Source organism: Equus quagga, chromosome 4 (genome assembly GCF_021613505.1).
Source record: "Equus quagga isolate Etosha38 chromosome 4, UCLA_HA_Equagga_1.0, whole genome shotgun sequence".
NCBI lineage: Eukaryota > Metazoa > Chordata > Mammalia > Perissodactyla > Equidae > Equus > Equus quagga.
In genome coordinates, this window is record NC_060270.1 from 102001389 (window position 1) to 102020475 (window position 19087).

Genomic DNA, 19087 nt, shown 5'->3' on the forward strand with positions numbered 1-19087 from the left:
AGGCATTTACATTTGTTTTCTGAAAAAATATTAACACAAAATAGGCCACAAACAGGCCACGTTGGTAGTATAAGGTCTGCAGTCACAATGTGTTATGCAGAGCATTCAGAGTCCAGCTCTTTGAGTGGTGGAGAGTGAGAATCATAATACCTTTCTCACGGTGTTATTGGAAAGATCAGTACCTAGGACAGTGCTTGCCATACAGCAACTTCTCCCAAGGCTATTTTTTTTGGTTATTGCTATTGTTTGTGACTCCTTTTTTACTCTATTCAGTATTATGGCAAAAAGATTTCAGATGCTAGTAACAGAAAATCCAACTCAAAGTGGCTTAAAAAATAAAGAGAGACTTTGAGGATTACTTAACAGGAAAGTCAAGAGGTAAAGGGAGCTTCAAAGTTGGTTCACCCAATGGCTCAGCAATATCACTGAAAGACTCATTTTTGTTCCTCTCTTTTTGGCCATTCCATGGTCGTGGCTTCTCTTAAGGCTGAAGCCCTTTGTAAATGTAGTCTGGCTGCCAGCCATAATGAGGGCTATGCTTCACTGTTCACCCTCAGTGGGAAAGTGAGCTCCATATTCTAAACCAGAGTCCTGGGATTCACCCAAATTAGACTGGCACAGGTCACATGATCACCCCTGATCCAAGAGCAAAGTCCATGAAAATGAAATGTGCTGACTGGTGTAAGTCAATCATAGCTTACCTATGGATCTGTGGTGGAGTTTTCCCAAACAGCATATAGGCTATGAGGAGGAAGAGGAAAAGGCAATACAGACATTGTATAGACAAACAAAAAGATCTTGCTTAATAATTTAATTTCCTTCTGTCTAGTGTTTCTGCAATACTTGTATAAATTCATATCATGATTTTACAGAGACAGTGAATAAAAACATAACAAGCAATAAACAACAGCAACAAAAAAAACCTCTTACATAGTCTTACCGTGTGCTCAGTGTTTTAAATGCTTTATATATACTCATTCATTTAATCCTCAAGACTACCATAAAATTTAGGCAAGGAGCTATTCAAGAATGGATTCAGGATGTGGAACCCAGGCAATATGGCTACAGCACCTGTATGCCTAACCTTTCTGCTGAGACTGCCTCTCAACAAGGAGGTAATTTTTAATTCCTCTGATGTTCTACAGAAAGTGCCATGGAGCTTGTTTCTATGGCACCCTCTGTCCACAGGTGATCAGTATAGAGCAACCGATGAATGAAGGACTAATGAACAAATGAATGACATAGGAAAGTGGTGTCCCTTGAAGGTTTTTTTTTCATTGAAACAGTATTTTAAAACCAGAAACCCAATGACAAGGGAAGAGGCAAAGCACAAAGGCCTTTCACCAACAGTGTAATTAGAAACAGTTCTCCAGTCACACCCCATTCAGCTTCCAAACCATAGCAGCATCCTCAGATTATAAAGTCAGAGATGATCAAGTACTTTGGAGCTAGGATCTCTAACGCCAGTGGAACTCTTGTCAACACCATCAATCAGCTGCTTGATATTGAGAAAATCAATCTCTTCAAGTCTCAGTTTCTTCTTCTTTGAAGTGAAGTAATTCAACCAGGTTATCTAAAGCATAGCATGTACACACACACACACAGACACAAAATTATTCCAACATTTCTAGCACTACCTCAATCTTGTCCTCTCAAACAATAGCTTGTGATTTTACTTGGAACCCATGTTTATTGAATCTCTCAACATGGCCCTGGCATCCCTCCAAATATGATCAAATTAAAAGGGAACTTAACTGGTAAACCAAAGAATAAAAACACACAAGGAATCTTGAAATCTCTCTGCAAGCTTCAGCTAGTTAATCCCTTCAACATCCCCCTGGAGTGAAGCTAAACCGTTTTGAAAGGTCAGATCTCTTTGAAAATCTGACTTATTTTATTAAAGGCATAGAAAAACCCAGAGTTTATGGATTATCCTTTCTGTCTCTCTGTCTTTTTTCTTTTCCTCTCTGATTTTTCTCCCACTGTCATTGTCTCTTAGAGGTTATAGTTGGACGAACATGTTTTTTTATCTCCTCATTTATAGAGAATTACAAGTATGAGCTATTAATCCTCCTAATATTAGAAACTATATCAGGATTAAATTGCTGTACTTTGTGTACTCACATAGAAAATTATTGATGATCTTAAGGATCTCACAGCAATTTCAATTTCATGAATTTACAAATCCAAAAGAAATATATTTCAGGTAATGCAAATTTGTTTTCTACCTTTTATAAATTCTGGATCTCTGTGAGGGATCCACGTAATTTCTGTTTTCTGTATTCTGATATCTAAACCACTTTTATAGGTTTCTCAGTTTAGAAAGAAAATGCCTATGAGACTCATTTTTTTGGTAGGTGGTTTTTATTAACCTTAGATAGGAGAAATCCCAGTACATAGATCAAAATAAAAGGGCTATTGACAATAAACTAAATGTATTGCTACCTTGGCCACAAAAGCAGAATGTACAATACCTGAAACAAACCTTTGTGTAGTGAGATGCCTTCATTCCCCGATGAAATTCTGTCAACTTATAGGGATTTTTTTTTATGGAGACTTAGATAGTTCACCTTGTACCCTCTAGAAAGTATCATGGATTTCTTTATGAGACTTACTAAGCTGTACATAATAGATTAGAAAGGAAAAAACTGAAGGATAAGTAAATCTGCAGAAACAAAATGTGCACCGTCATCTTCCCTAACTAATGGCATTGAATCTGCTCCAAGGCTGCCCTATTTTCCTAAATTGGCGTTTGAGAAAAGGCAGCGAGTCTTATTCCCTCTTCCACTTCTCCACAAGAGTCCCCCTTCTGCACCACCCTCCTTTTCCTTTCCCATCCTCTTGCTGTCTCCAATTATACCATCTTTACAAACCCATCCTATGACCAAACTGGTAGATGTCAAGCAGGGATTGGAGGTGGCACATTTTCAGTTCTTAACTTCTTGCCAGGCTGGAAGTTTTCAAAATTAGGCATGAGAAGGAATAACAAGTGACAAGGAAAACATCTGACTTTCTTTTCACCTCCTCTAAAATTCCATGTTGTAGGTGAATGAGGGCACCTGCATTTGATAAATTGCACTATAATGGACATCCCGGCTGCTCTATAGTGAAGTTGTTAAGAGCATGGACTTTGGAGGCAGATGCCTGGGTTTCCACTTACTAGCTATGTGTGAATTTGGTTAAGTTAGTTAACTTCTTTATGCCTCAGTTTTTGTATCCATAAAATAGCACCTTTCTCATAGGGTACTCATAAGGATTAAATGAAACAATGTGTGTAAAGTACCTAGAATTGTGCCATGGCCATAGTAAATTCTATATAGGTATTAGTCATTATTTCATCTGAGATTTTAATACCCTTTCAACATTCCCAAGCAGTGGTCATTTATCTCGTGCTTGATTTTTCCCAGGAACATGGAACTCACTACCTTCCAAGGTGACTTACTATCATTCTTACTGTTGGAATGTTGATCTTTCTATAGTGAACTAAAATTTGTTTTCCTTTTAGTTCCTGCTTACTGGCCTGAAGTTTACCTTGGAGCCATACAGAAGAACTTAATTGATATATGGATACTGTTATTTCCTTCTCATTTTCTCTAAACTAAACATCCTCCATTCCTGCAATCATATACATGTAGTATGGATGAGTATTTAATAACTAGTTTGTCTATGTCTTCTTAAAGACTGGTACCCAGGAAGATGTGTCTGAAGGCAGGACTAGGGCTTTCCTCATTCTAGAGAGAATTCTAAGGTCCTATTCATTTTGGAATTTTTTAGCATTCCCATATTACCACCTCAAGTAAAACTCAATTTGTTTTTGTATGACTGCTATTAAATTGCATCTCACCATCACCTCTCTGGGCTTATGCAATTTTTTCCTGTTTTTTGTTTGTTTGTAGGATGTGGATGGTTGTTAGATAGTCGTAGGATGGTATAGGGTGGGAGTAGTAACTAGACAAATTTATAATTACTCCTGTTAAATTTCATATTATCATCAGCCTATAACTTGAGTTTATCAAAATATTCTTGGATTTTAGTTCTACCAACCTTCTTTTCATCATACAACATTGTGTCTTCTTTCTTTTGATGGCAAAAAATGTGTAGCCATTATACAATGAGAATGGCAGAATGCTGGGGAAGCCAGAGTCCTGCTTTTGTTCCTAGTCTCAAAAATAATAGACCTAAGGTACTTCTTAACTCTCAGGCTATCTGTGTACCTCAGAGATTTGTTTTTCAAGGATCGGTGCCAAGAAGACTAAAATGGTTTCTATCTAACTATCATCAAGATTATGAGTAATCCTCTACAATGTTAAAAAGCAAATTAAGATTTTTCAGAAAAAATGTTACCTATAAAGCTATGAAAACGAAGAAAAAGCCACAAGTTTAGCCTAAAAGAAATCACAGTGAATTTACTGAGAATATGGAAAAAGGTATAAAATAAATTTTTTTTTGAGGAAGACTAGCCCTGAGCTAACTATTGCCAATCCTCCTCTTTTTGCTGAGGAAGACTGGCCCTGAGCTAACATCCATGCCCGTCTTCCTCTACTTTATACATGGGACACCCACCACAGCATGGCTTTTGCTAAGTGGTGCCATCTCCGCATCCGGGATCTGGGCCCGCGAACCCCGGGCCGCCGAGAAGTGGAATGTGCAAACTTAATCGCTGCACCATGGGCCGGCCCCTAAAATAAATTTTTTAACCCTTGATCCTTTTACTTATTCAGTCCCTGGATGCCTAGGCATCTCTTTGTGAGCAGCTCCAGCTCTGAGCACTGCCTCTCTGCCCACACAGCACCTTGTATATATCTCTGCTCTTATTTTTGGCAATAGACAGAGGAAAATGTTCGCCTGTCTGTCTCTTCCTTAAGATCATGATCTCCTCAAGGGCAAGAAAAAGCATTTTAATAATCCCTACACCAGCCCAGAACCTGACATATAAGAGATAATAAATGTTTATTGGATAAGTAATTGAGCAAGCATGCTAACTGCGTGTCCCTACTGATACAAGGGCAGTCATTAACTGAAGTTACAGCTTAAGTAGAAGAATTGTGAGGAGTAAGGACATTTCTCCTTCCCTACTCCCTTCCTACTTCCACCAGATCCCTTTCTGCCACTCTGGCCAGAAATTCCATTAAATGAGCACACCTTTAATTCTACAACTCTCTAAGACATAAAATGCAAGTATACCCACTGGAGAAGCAATACTTTGTCATAAATTTAAGTTAAGTTGCTCATTAGTGATATAAGCTACTCCCCCCAGTACCATTTATAGAGATTGGGCTGGTAGCAGAAAAAAGAGTATCCATCATCCCTGCAGGTGCCAGTCCTGCTGTGGCCATGGGCCTATAAAATCCTGGAGCATCAGCCCACCAGCAAGTAGAGGCTAGAAGATTCTGCTGCTCCCACAAATACCATGCCTGGAACATAGATTCATCCTGCAGGTGCCCGTATGATCATCTGAACCAAGTTGCTCAATCAAACACCCACCCCATGCAGCCCGGCTGTCTAACTAGCTCCTTGGCCAGCGTTGCAAGCACCTGGGTCCCCTCCTGAAGTTGGAAGCCTGTCTCTGCATCTCAGTCAGCAATGAAGAGCCCTGGCTTTCTTGTCCTCCACTGTCCCCAGGGAAGACTGTGCTTTCCAGGGATTCTTCTTAAGAAGGCCTTTCACCCAGACCTGCCCTGAGAACTCTGCCGTCCTATGGTGGTGATCCCTTCATTCTTTGATTAGCGACCCCTTGGCCATTCACCTCTGCCTGAATGGGAACCTGACTTTTGCCTCCCATCCTCTCATTTGGGCTTGGAGCCCCACCCCCACCCCCAATCCCCTCCTACCCTATTCATTGGACCCTAACCCTTGCCAATCCTGGCTTGCTGCCAGTTTGTTCCTTCCTTTCCTGCAAGAATCTCTGCATTTCTGTCTGCCCTGGTCACATGGCCTATGACTCCAAGAGGAAAAAGGAGGGGGAGACAAAGACAAAAACTTCTATCTGTCTCACATGTTTTGCCTAGGGCCAGAACTGGTGAGTGCATTGGTTTTAAATTCCATGCACTCGGACAGAATTTTCTCAAAAAGCGTCTTTAACTATAAGCTTCTCTGTCTTGGCATCAGGACCCTCTTGCAAGCAGTACCCCACCAGGTTGAGGTCAAATACCCAGTACTAGCCAGTTCTGCTGGAGCTTGGGCATCAGCCAAGCTCACATGCCAAAGTAAATAGAACAGAGAAGGGGCACGGGACAGAGAGACCAAAGGGGTATTTCCCAATTGAGACATCAACACTGCTTTTTTTAAAAGCTGTGTTTTTAAAATCCTCCTCATTCAAAATATAAGTGCTTGAGAAGAAAGTTTTCCTTCCACCAGTGGCTATCTCAGTTCTTTGTTTTGTTTTGCTTTATTTGCAGTATTAGACGGGTTTTATTTTTCCATTGCACACAAGAAAGTTTAATGTTTGATGCCAGTAAAATAATTATAAAACACACGATGCCAAAGGAAATTAATACTTCATTATGTGTTAGACGAGTATATGAAATGTTTTTAATATAATCTTATTCATCATATTAGATACTTTCAAAATTATTTCCTTTTTATAGAATAATTTCATCATGAGTAGAATATCTTAGGCTTGTTTAACAACTAATTTAGGAGAAGGCAGTGTTTTAAAGTGGAAAAGAAACTAGACTGAGAATCAGAATTTCTTAGTTCTAGGCCTTTTGCTAACTTTGGCCTTGGAGTAAGATCTCGGAATCCTCATCTGCAAAATGAAAGAATTGAGCAAGGAGACTCTCAATCTATTTTTCTTGTTACAGTCTTTTTCCTGTTCAATAACTTATACGCTAAGAATATGGTATGGTAAAAAGAGAAATGCCCTCAGATTCAAAAGACTAGGATTTTCCTCTGAGTGCTACCTCTGACTTTCTTTATGACTTTGAGCATTTACCCTCTCCTGTTTCCTCATCTGTAATAAATAGGAAATGGAACAGATGGTGTCTAAGGACATTTCCAGCTCTAAAATTTTATAACAAAGAAAAATGTCTGTGGTGCATATGCTGCCTTCCATTTGCATGCAAAATTTGATGTTTTGCTCCGAGTAGCCTGAGAAGAATACATGCATTTGTAAAGCATCTCCTCAGAGTGCTGGAGCATACACTCATCCACGTGAACAGAGACCCTTAGTTCCCAAGGAGAAAAGCTGTCTTAAGAGCCTTCTTTGCTTCACCTCTCTTCTAAGTACCTGAGGTCAGGCTCTGGAATCCAGTATAAATTTTATTGCTAGGCTTCATCCAAGTGACCTCTGTAGGCTATGAAGCAAAGACAACTATACTCCAGTCTAGTTTTTCCAGCTGTTTATAAATATACTGCTTACGTCAAAAAGTGACTTCTTAAAAGCTAAAAAAAGCCAATTATCAAACTTACTTCTAAATTTTCTTACATGAAAATGTGCTTAATCCAAAAATATTTTTGTGTTGACAATTTCTGGATTTTTGTTAGAATGCTCTAACTATTCAAGTAAAGTATCTTTGCTTCAAAAGGAAGTCAGGGTTACAGTCACGGGTGGTTTACAGAACATTTTCTGGTAGTCTTTGCTTCATTTCAATAACTTGCCACGATTGGCTGTTGATAGCTACAAATAAGGAAGTCTTCAAGTCAGGGGATTTCTCAGTGGAAGTTCCCAGTTCAACACAAGGGAGAGCTCACGATTTGGGCGGCATTGCTAGAGCCTCTAGATAAAGCTTCCAGACTCTGTAACTACCTGTATCTTTAAAGAGCAATAGTCTGTGAAGGAAGACTTGTCACTTGGAGAAGAAGTAACCAAAACTTTGGTAATTCCTACCAATTTTCAACCTACCAAGGTGGCCTGGATGTCTTAAACTGAAGTGTGGCAGATTCGTTCTACTCTTGCTTCTGCTAAGTGAGTAATTTATGGCATTATTCAATAATGCCTTTGTATTCACTGTCATAGTTGGAAATTTGGTCTCTAAAAAATGGAGCCCCTAGCTAAGACTAAAGGAAAATTTTAAACATTGTGGTCTTTTTACCTTCTTCCCAACTTTTAAGGTAGAATTTATGTCTCTACTTGAAATGATTTTAAGTTTGTATTTGGAATATAAGCCTTCTCCAATAAGTGGTTCTCATAACATAACGTAAGACTTAAAGGATATGTATTTGGCATAAGTAAAGCTGTGTATAGCTTATTAGGTTGAAAAGTAAACTTACACTATATATATTCGTAGTTTTTGGTTAAATTTTTAAAGATCAATTCCAGCATGTTCCAGCGTGTCCATTCAAACATTAACTGGAGTTTAGTATTTTTCCATATCCTAAGAAACAGAGGTTAATGAATATTTCTTTACAGCAAAGTATTAATCTTATAGACAACTTTGCATTCCCTATCTTGGAACATTTAAATTTACACAGAGTAATCCAGTCTTATTCTATTACCAACTAGCCTTTATTTTCACTATCAAAAATAAATATTAAAGATTATGTACTATTTTCTTAAGAATAATCTTAGGAAAAGTTGATAGTTCACAAAGATTAAACATCAATCATCATTATCAGTATTATTATATTAATAGCTGCTATTTATTGAACGTCTGTTGGAGGAAAACAATCACAGGAACTTCCAGCTAGTAAGTGGCAGAGCCAGGACTTATAATTTTATACCACTTCTTTTTCCATGTCTCTCTGTTAACACTGCCTTGTCTTCTTATAATATTGAACCTATATTTTAAGAAGTCTTATCCAAGCTGCAAAATGATGGAGGAAAGAGGAAGATGACTTGGCGCGGGGCACAGAACAGCCAATCATTCATAGACACTTCTAAGTCATTCCTAGGTCTCCCTTTTCCTCTCTGCCACCCCATCTCCTCATTCCATCCCGAGTGTACTTCCGCCTGTGCACAGGTGCGCATATTAGTCTGCCTCCATCCAGGGAGGACGTGGGGCTGTATACCAGGTCCAACCTGACAGAGGTTCCTGCTAGCAGCCAACTAGGGTCCTAAAGCAACGTCCAGTTATTTCTCTTAAACACTTGTAACAATAAAAGAGATAACCAGCTGGAAGATTTAAAATAAATCTGTTAAATTCCTCCAAAAGAAGTTCTGGTTGAAATTTCATGAAGCTCATGCACTAATTTGAGGAAAATGATCATTCTTATATTAGAGAACCTTCCTGTCTGCAATCATTCTTTCCCTCCAGGTATTAAGGCCTCAGGAACCATAGAGGTTCTTTGTTTATTGTAAAACATATTCCAATGTATTTTGTTTTATCTACTTCATGTGTGCGGTAGGGATGCTATCTTGATAGAGGCATTCTTTCCACTATGTTTTCTGACTAATTACTGCTGGCATTTGGGAAAATACTTGATTTCATAATTTTATCTTGCATCCAGCCATTGTATAGATCCTTTATTTGTTCTGAGTTATTTTAGGTAATTCACATGTGATGCCTGTATAAATATATTTTTGTCTCCTCTTTTTTTCTTCTCACCACATTGGCCAGAACTTCTAGAACAGTGTTTAATAAGAGAAGAGATAGCAGCCAACCTTGTCTTCTTCTGATCTCACTGGGAATTTCCCTAGTGGTTAACATTAAGAACAACGTCGGCTGTTGGTTTGAGATAAATATGTTTATCACAAAAACCAAATAACTACCAAATATACTTCTAATCCTCGTTTACAAAAGATGTGTCAAGACTTCATGTTAAACTGTGTTCAATGTCTTTTTGGTATAATTCGAGGCAACTGTATGGTTTTTCTACTTTAAACTATAGAGTGTTCTGCTGTTACACAATACAGTAATTGCATTTTAAAAAAATTGTTTGTTATCAAAAATCATGCCTCAGTAATAAAGGTAGATTTATAGTTATAGAGTATTTTTTTTATTGCTCTGGTTAAAATAATAAATTAGTTGATTAAAACAAAACAAAACAAACCTACACATTTCCTCATTTTCTCTTCAATCCACATGCTTAGACGCCTCTCCGCTATTATTTTGGCTTCACAATTCAGTTCAGAACTCAAATTAACAGAAAAGAATGAAAACAATGTGGCATAGCCAAGGAACCCTATCCAGACAGAGCAACCAGATACTCAGACAAAGCAGCTGTTCCTACGCTTTGTGCGAAAGGCTTCTCCCTATTGTGACAGTGCTACTTGCAGACTACAATTCAGTTACAACCAACAGTGCTATGCAAAACGTGTGTTCAAATTGATTAATGTTACACCAATTTATATTAGAAAGTGTGTACTGAAAAAGAAATGTCTATAATTTATTGAGAATTTTTGCTTTCCTATTCATAAGTGAAATCTACCTGTATTTTTTATTTTCTGATAAAAATACAAAAATTTTCCATGTTTTAAAAAAAGCTTCATGAGAGTTATTTGCTCCTTGAAATGTTTAAAGAGCAAACACTGTTTGTTCTTGGCATCCGCTTTTGGAAGTAATTCTTTAAAAGCTTTCCAATGTTTTTTATTGTTATTGATCTATTCAGGTTTTATGCTATTTTTGCACACTGTTTAGGTTGTTTTGTTTATAAATGATCCTTTTTATCAAACTTCTCAAACGAATTGGCATGCATGGTATTTTTGTACTTTTTTGAATCATCTCCACCAGGTGGATAACTCTTTTTCATTACTAATTTTTTCCATTTATGTTTTTTCTCTCTTTATTTTCCTGATTGGACTTGTCAAGGGGTTAATCTCTTGGATGTCTCACTTACATGGTTAGCTCTTTCTTAAATAATTAGTTTTGCTTTCAACATTATTAATATTTTCTTAATGTCTCTTTTTAGACTATTTTACTTTTCCTCTTCTCGATTTTTGAGTTGAATACTTAGTTCATTTATTTTTGTTCTTTCTTGTTTTGTAATGAAAGTATTTAAGGCTAGGAATTTTCTGAGTACCGTTTTAACTACACCTTACGACCTTTGCTATGTCATTTTCGCATTATCACTATTTTATGGTTTTTAACTGCAGCTTTATTTCCTCTTTGATCCAAGAGTTATTTAGGACAATAAAGCTTTTCTTAGTTAATAGATTTTATTCTTTTAGAACAGATTTAGGTTTAGAGAAAAATTGAGCCAACACTACAAGGACTGCTCATATACCACCCCGCCTCCCCGCCACACATAGTTTTGCCCGTTATTAGCATCTTACATTAGTACGGGGTTTAATATTGATTAAACTAAGGAATTAATATTGATACATGTTTATTAGCTCAGTCCATGTGTATTCAGATTTTGTAATTTTTTTCCTTTTAAAAAGATCGAGGTAAAATTCACATAACATAAAATGAAACGTTATAAATTGAACAACTCAGTGGCATTTAGTATGTTCACAATGTTGTGCAACCACCACCTCTATCCAGTTCCAAAACATTTTTATCACCCTAAAAGAAAACTCTGTCACCATGAAGCACTTCCTACTCCTTTCAACCCCTGGCAACCACCAATCTGTGTTCTGTCTCTCTGGATGTACCTATTCTGGACATTTCCTATAAGTGAAATCATATAATGTGTGACTTTTTCTGTTGCCTTCTTTCACTTAGCATAATGTTTTTGAGATTCATCTATGTTGCAGCATGTATGAGTACTTCATTCTTTTTATGGCTGAATAATATTCTATTGTATGTATATGCCACAATTTGTTTACCCATTTATCTATTGATGGATAAGATAATTGGGCTGTTTTCACCTTTCGGTTACTGTAAATAGTGCTGCTATGACCATGAACTTACATTTGTTTGAATACCTGGTTTCATTCTTTTGGGGACATACCTAGCAGTGGAATTGTGGAGTCATATGGCAATTTTGTTTAAAGTTTTAAGGAACCGCCAAATAGTTTTCCACAGTGGCTTGACCATTTTACATTCCCACCAGCTGTGTATGAGAGTTCCCATTTCTCCACATTCTCACGAACGTTTGTTATTTTCCATTTTTTTGTTTGTTTTTTTGTTACAGGCATCTGTCCTAGTGGGTGTGAATGGTACTTCATTGTGGTTTTGATTTGCTTTTCCATGATGACTAATGATGTCAAACATCTTTTCATGTGCTTGTTGGTCATTTGTATATTCTCCTTGGAGAAATGTCTTCGAGTCCTTTACCCATTTTTCAATCGGGTCATTTGTTGTTGAGCTATAAGAGTTTATATGTTCTGGATATTAGACTTTTATCAAATACATGATTTGCAAATATATTCTCCCATTCTGTAGATTGTCTTCTGATAATGTCTTTGAAAGCACAAAAGGTTTTTTTAGTTTTTGTAAAGTCCAATGTACTTTTTATTTTCTTATTCACGATTTTCATATCATATCTAAGAATCCATTGCCAAATTCAAGATTATGATGATTTACCTCTATGTTTTATCTTAGAGTTTTATGGTCTTAGTCTTATATTTAGGTTATTGATCCATTTTGAGTTCATTTTGGTATATTGTGTGAGGTAGGGGTCCAATTTCATTCTTTTGATTGTGGCTATAAGTAATCCCAGCATCATTTGTTGAAGAGACTATTCTTTCTCCAGTGAATGTTCTTGGTACCCTTGTCAAAAAATCAATTGGTGATAGATGCAAGGATTTATTTCTGGACTCTCAATTCTATTCTTTTGTTCCTTTTTTCTTTTTTTTAAGATTGGCACCTGAGCTAACATATGTTGCCAATCCTTTTTTTTTCCCCATTCTCCTTCTCCCCAAAGTCCCCTGGTACATAGTTGTAGGTCCTTTTACTTGTGCTATATGGGACACCGCCTCAGCATAGCCTGATGAGCAGTGCCATGTCTCCGCCCAGGATCTGAACCAGCGAAACCCTGGGCCACTGAAGCAGAGCACACAAACTTAACCACTTGGCCATGGGGCCAGCCCCTCTCAATTCTATTCTTGCTGTCTCTATGTCTATCCTCATGCTAGTAGCACACTGTTTTGATTACTGCAGCTTTGTAGTAAGTTTTGAAACTGAGAAGTGTGAGTCCTCCAACTCTGTTTTTCTTTTTCAGTATTCTTTTGGCTCCTCAGGGCCCCTTGCAATTCTTTGTAAACTTGAGGATCAGCTTTTCCATTTCTGAAAAAAAAAGTGGGGGGGCCATTGGAATTTTGATACAGGTTGCATTAAATCTGTAGATCATTTGGGGGAGTACTGCCATCTTAACAATATTAATTCTTCCAATCCGTGAACACAGAATGTCTTTCCATTTATTTAGGTCTTCTTTAATTTCTTTCAGCAATCTTTTGTAGTTTTCAGTGTACAAGTCTTTTGCCTCTTTGGTTAAATTTATTTCTAGATATTTTATTCTTTTGAATGCTATTGTAAATGGAATTGTTTTCTTAATTTTCTTTTTAGATTGTTCATTGATGATGTATAGAAGTGCAACTGATTTTTGAATGTTGATATATCTTGAAACTTTGCTAAATTCATTTATTACCTCTAGTAGCTTTCTTGTGGATTCTTTGGGATTTTCTATATATGGGATAACGTCATCTGAAAATAGAGATATTTTTACTTCTTCCTTTCTAATTTGGATGCCTTTTATTTCTTTTTCTTGTTTAATTGCTCTGACTAGAACTTCCAGGATAATGTTGAATAACAGTGGTGAAAAAAAAAGCATCCTTGTCTTGTTCCTGACCTTGGGGGGAAGTCTTTCAGTCTTTCACCATTCAGTATGACATTAGCTGCGGGTTTTTCGTAAATTCTCTTTATCATGTCGAGGAAATTCCCTTCTATTCCTAATTTCCTGAGTGTTTTCTTATCAGGAAAAGGCATTGGATTTTGTCAAATGCCTTTTCTGCATCAATGGAGATGATCACGTGGGGTGTTTTCCCTTTATTGTGTAATGTGGTATATTGCGTTGAATGATTTTCTTATGTTTAACTACCTTTGTATTCCAGGAATAAATCACACTTTGTCATGATGTATAATCCACTTAATATGCAGTCAGATACAGTTTGCTAGTATTTTATGGAGAACTTTTCCATCTTTATCCATAAGGAATATTCGTTATTAGTTTTCTCTTCTTATGGTGTCTATGTCTGGCTTTGGTATTACAGTAATGCTGGCCTCACAGAATGAGTTAGGAACTATTTCCTCCTCTTCTTCTTCATTTTTTTTTTTTTTGAGAGTTTGAAAAGGATTGGTGTTAATTCTTCTTTAGGTGTGTTGTATAATTCACCTGTGAAGCCATCTGGGCCTGAACATTTCTTTATTGGGTGGTATTTTATTACTGATCCAATCTATTTGTTATAGGTCTGTTCAGATTTTCTATTTCTTCTAGATCCAGTTTTGGCAGTTTGTGTGTTTCTAAGAATTTGTACATTTCATCTAGATTATCTAATTTGTTGGCATACAATTGTTCATAGTATTCTCTTATAATCCTTGTTATTTCTATTTGGTTGGTGGTAAAGTCTCCACTTTCATTTCTGATTGTAGTTATTTGTTATTCTCTCCCTTTTTCTTATAAGTTTAGCTAAAGTTTTGTCAATTTTCTTGATCTTTTCACAGAACCAATTTTGACTTCCTTGATTCTATTCTTTTTCTATTCTCTATTTCATTTATCTCTGCTCTAATCTTTATTGTTTCCTTCCTTCTACTAGCTTTGAGTTTAGTTTGCTCTTCTTTTTCTAGTTCCTTGAAGTGTAAAGTTAGGTTATTGATTTCAGATCTTCCTTCTTTTTTAATGTAGACTTTACTACTATTAATTTTCCTCTGAGCACTGCTTTCGCTGAACCATTGTGATGCAATTTTGTCTTCATTCATCTCTAAGTAAATCTAATTTCCCCTGTGATTTCATCTTTGACTCATTGGCTGTTTAAGAATGTGTCATTGAATTTGCACATATTTGTGAATTTTCCACTTTCCCTTCTGTGATTTATGTCTAGTTCAGTCCATTTTGGTTGGAGAAGATACTTCATATGATTTCAGTCTTTTTTAATATGTTGAGATGTTTTTGTGGCCTAACATTTGATCTGTCCTGGAGAAGGATCCATCCCCATGTGAGAAGAGTATATATTCTGCTGTTGTTGGGTGGAGTGTTCTATACATGTCTGTTAGGTCTAGTTGGTTTATACTGTGTTTCAAGTCCTCTATTTATTTTTTGATCTTCTCTTTTTCTATCCATTATTAAAAGTGGTATAGTGAAGTCTCCAACTGTTATTGTAGTCCTGTCTATTTCTCCCTTCAATTCTATCAATATTTGCTTCATATATTTTGGGGCTCTATTGTTTGGTGTGTATATGTGCATAATTGTTATATCTTCTTAAAGAATGATCCTTTTGTCAATATAGAAGATCCTTCTTTGTCTCTTGTAACAGTTTTTGAATTAAAAGCTATTTTGTCTGATATTATTATAGCCGCCTCATCTCTCTTTTGGTTACTATTTGCATGGAAAATCTTTTTCTATCTTTTTACTTTCAATTTATTTGTGTCTTTGGATCTAAAGTAAGTTTCTTGTAGATAGTATATAGTTTGACCATGTTGTACTATCCAGTCTGCCAAGCCCTGCCTTTTGATTGGAAAGGTTAATCCATTTATATTTAAAGTAATTACTGATAAGGAAGGTCTTACTTCTGACATGTTTCTATTTGATTTCTGTATGCCTTCTACCATTTTTCTGTTCCTCATTTCCCCCATTACTGCCTTCTTTTGTGTTTAATTGATTCTTTGCTGTGTACCATTTTATTTCCTTCTCATTTTCTTTTTTGTGTCATTTTTTAGATATTGTTTTAGTGGTTACCATGGGGATTAAAATTAGCAACTTAAATTTATAACAATCTAATTGAATTAATATCAACTTAGCTTCAATAATATACAAAAACTTTTACTCCTATACAGTTTAGTTCCCTCCCTTATGTTGTTGTAATCACAAATTTCATCTTTATATATTGTGTGCCCATTAACATAGATTTATAATTATTTTTAAGTGTTTTTCTTTTAAAACATGTAGGAAATAAAAAGAGAAGTTATAAATTAAAAATACAATCATGCTGGGTTTTACACTTATATAAGTAGTTGCCTTTACCAAAGTTTATTTATTTGTATGGCTTTGAATTATTGTCAAATGGCCTTTTATTTGAGCCTGAAGACTCCCTTTATCATTTCTTATAGAGTAAGTCTACTAGCAATGAACTCCTTCAGCTTCTTTTTTTTAAATCTCAGAATGTCTTAATTTCTCCTTCATTTTTTAAGAATAGTTTTGCCAGATAAAAAATTCTTGGTTGACACCTTTTTAAAAGCACTTTAAATATGTCATCCCACTGTCTTCTGACTTTCATGATTTCAAAGTGAAATTAGCTGTTAATCTTACTGAGGATCCATTGTACCCAATGAGTCACTACTCTCTTATACTTTCAAGATTCTCTCATCTTTGGCTCTCAGTGGTTTGATTATAATGTGCCTCAGTGTGGATCTCTTTGAGTTTATCCTAGTGGAGTTCATTGAGCTTCTTGAATGTTCAGATTCTGTCTTTTATCAAATTGGGAAGCTTTCAGCCATTATTTCTTCAAATATTTTTTCTGCTCCTTTTCTCTCACTTCTTGAGAACTTCCATAATGCATATCCATATTGATTTTTTGGATAGTGTCCTGCAGGTCTATTAGGCTCTATTCACTTTTCTTTATTCTTTCTCCTCCTTCAACTGGATAACTTCAATTGTCTTCTCATCACATTCACTGACTCTTTCTTCTGCCTGCTCAAATCTGCTGCCAAACCCCTCTAATGAATTTTTTGTTTTACTTACTGTACTGCTCAGTTCCAGAACTTCTATTTGGTTCCTTTCTATAATTTCTAACTCTGTATTGATATTACCATTTTGTCCATACATCATTTTTCTGATTTCCTTGGTTCTTTGTCCAAGCTTTCCTTTAGCTCTTTGGGAGTATTTAAGACAATTAATTTAAAATCTTCTATTAAATCCAATGTCTACATTTTCTCAGGGTGAACTTTTAAAGATATTTTAAATGATAATTATGGCTACTTATTTAAATTAAATATCAACTGCATGTAGAACTACCTACTTAAGCTACAGAAACTATCCATATTAACTAATATTTATTGAGTCCCTCCTATAGACCAGACCCTGTTCATATATTATCTCATTGTACACATATATATATACACACAATCTTTTAGGCAAGTACCATTATAATCTGCATTTGACAGATGGAGAAACAGAGGCGCATGGTTAGTAAAGTCATATGGTTAGTAAATGGCAATACTAACATATGAATGAGGCAATTTTAACTCAGAATTCTCACTTATAACCAGCATGCATTAGCCTCTCTCAGCTTGGGTTTGCCTTTGTGGGGGCAATGACCACTTAGGCATCAGACTGATGGTTGCAAGTTTCTTTAAGATCAGTTGTAATAGCCATCCTAACTTCAAAAATATCCAAATATGTATCTTGGAATTTCAAGTGTGATGTATGACAAAGGGGAAAGGACAGGGTGAAATGGGAGCCCATAGCTGAGCCCACAGTTCTAATGTGGAAGGAGAGTCAAGTGAGGCCCTGCTTAGAATCAGACCATTCCACTTAAGACCTCAACAGACCAGGTGAAATGTGAGGGAAACACGTTCTAGGATGAGGAAACCACATCAGCAAACACCAGAAAAGGACAGAACAGGGAGCATTTGAGTTATTGAAAAAAGCCCAAAATTACCAGGAGGAAGAGGCAGGATATGAGTCTAGAGAAGTAGGAAGAAGCCTTATATCATGCTTAGAATTTAGATTTTATCCTGAGGGTAATAGGAAGCCAATGAGTGATTTTAGGTGACACAGGAACATAATAACATCTAGAATTTGACAAGAGAGAAAGCGAGGAGAACAGTTAGGAAGATAGTATGGTAAATACAAATTGATGGTGGCTTGAACAAGGGGTGGCAATAGAGACAGAAAGTGGCAATGAGGACAGAGTGCAGCAATGGGGACAGTGAGTATATGCAGGCAAGAAATGTTGCAAAGGAGTACTCACAGGTATTACCTTATTTAGTGATTGATTAAATGTTGGGAAATGAGAGTTTTATGTCTTTGTTATATGGGCAATGTTTTCTTACTTCCTCTAACAAAGAAATAAACAAACAATTTTTAATTCTACTTATAGTTATTTACCTTTACATATTAAAAAAACTACAATAATATGTGTTAAATTATCATAGAATAAGATCTTATTATTTCTGCATATAGAAGACAAGAAAACGAGTAAATTAGAACTTTTTACTTCCTGCTACCTCTCATCCACCCACATGAGGTTTTGTTGCTATAATCAGGAAGTTCAGAAAGTATTATTTAATTATTTATTTAGACTTGTATCTTATGTCTTAAAAGTTACTTTTAATATTCTCATTACATTTGCAACAAGTTTTTACTTAGTCCAATATTTAAATTATTTCAAATATTTACAAATATTTCTTTTATATCATAATTTCATCTTTCTTGTTTTTTTTTATTTTAATTCCATTTTGGACTTACTGAAGTGTATCTTCAACTATTTCAGGAAATGGGTGGTATATTTCTGAACCTTGAGATATCTAAGAATGTCTTTATTTTCCTTTCCTATGTGAATGATAACTTGAGTGGGTGTAGACTTTATAAATCAAACCCTTCCCAGGCAATTTAATTCTATTTAGCTTCTGAAGTTTAATATTGAAGATAAGTTTATTTTTCATTCTTTTCCTTCCTTTGCAAGTTTATTTATTTTTTTTTTGGCCTGGATTCTTGTTGAATTCTTCCCATAGATAAAGGAAGCCTTCCCTCACCCTCTCAAGCCTAGACTAAGGCCTCTTCAATGTGTTTTTAGAGTACCTTATACTTATCGTTATTGTAATATTGTAATACCACAGTGTGTAGTAATTGCCCACTTCTTGTATGTTTAGTCACCCACAATACACACTAAGTTCTTTTAAGTTAGGACTGTTTCTTGGTCATCTTTGTATCCTTAATTTTTAGCACATAGCAAACACTCACGAAATATTTGCTTAATAAATTGATAAATCATTTAATATTGAAATTTTTATCAGAATAGGTCAAAGTGTATGGTCTCCTTTAATTCACTAATATGTTTCAAAATTTATTGAGTCCTTGTTATCTCTAATTGCTTTGGATCAAAGTATTA

General features: G+C 35.9%; 1 protein-coding gene across 1 annotated transcript in view; it reads left to right on the forward strand.

Annotated features, from left to right (window-relative positions):
• The first annotated feature begins 7713 nt into the window (after positions 1-7713).
• TANK (TRAF family member associated NFKB activator) overlaps positions 7714-19087 on the forward strand; it is an 86227-nt gene continuing 74853 nt past the window's right edge. Inside the window, exon 1 of the mRNA XM_046658921.1 lies at positions 7714-7906. The gene's annotated coding sequence lies outside the window, so the exon portion shown is untranslated. The remainder of the gene's footprint in view (positions 7907-19087) is intronic.